At 40.7% G+C, this 872-nt stretch overlaps 1 non-coding gene across 1 annotated transcript; it reads right to left on the bottom strand.

Moving 5' to 3' along the window:
- Positions 1 to 563: 563 nt before the first annotated feature.
- LOC141615580 (small nucleolar RNA R71) lies at positions 564 to 670 on the bottom strand. Its single transcript, XR_012529995.1, has one exon. It is a non-coding gene; the product is annotated as a small nucleolar RNA R71 (small nucleolar RNA).
- Positions 671 to 872: the final 202 nt, after the last annotated feature.

The raw sequence follows: 872 nt of genomic DNA, 5'->3' as shown, positions 1-872 counted from the left end.
GCATGTCTAGAAGATCACAAAGTAACTTGTTACCCATTGATCACGAGATTGAAAGGACTTTGACAACCAATAGAAGACTTGGTAGAAACACTTTTAGAGGAATTGGTGAGGTTGTAGATATTCATTCTCTTGAGTTCATCAAACCTTTTGCAAGAGAAGGTGAGGAGAACCCAACACAAAATCAACCCACAATGCCTAAGTTTTCATCACATTCCGTACCAACCGAGGAGAACCTACCCAATGGAACTCCCACACCACAACACTTAACCGGAAATTTCATTGCTAAATCCGCATTTATCCAATTAGTCGAAAGAAGCCAATTTGGGGGGATGCCTAGTGAAGACCCTCACTCCCACATGGAGACTTTTTATGACTATTGTGATGCGATTTCACAAACCGGTGTAACTCAAGACCAAATTTGATGGGTCTTATTTCCTTTTTCTCTAATTGGTACCGCAAAACAATGGTTGAAGAGCCTTGAAAAGGCCACTCTTGAAATTGACTCTTGGAAGAAGTTGGCTCTAGCTTTCTACAAAAAATTCTACCCTCCGAAAAAGACTAACATGCTAAGAGCTCAAATTACGGGTTTTAAGCAAAGGGACGAAGAATCTTTGTATGAAGCTTGGAAGCGATTTAAAGGAACTTGTCGCTCATGTCCTCATCATGGACTTAGCGAGTGGTTCTTGGTTCAACAATTTTGGAATGGTTTTTATGAAGACTCAAGAAACATTCTCAACATGGGATCAAATGGTATGTTCACCGAAGTTCACGACAATCAAACTTGGAACAAAATTGAGGAAATGGCGGTCCACAATTCACAATATAGTAGACCTCGCAAGGCTACTAGAGGAGGAAAGCATGAAGTGGACACT

Source organism: Silene latifolia, chromosome 11 (genome assembly GCF_048544455.1).
Source record: "Silene latifolia isolate original U9 population chromosome 11, ASM4854445v1, whole genome shotgun sequence".
NCBI lineage: Eukaryota > Viridiplantae > Streptophyta > Magnoliopsida > Caryophyllales > Caryophyllaceae > Silene > Silene latifolia.
This window is presented reverse-complemented; position numbering and strand designations above follow the sequence as displayed.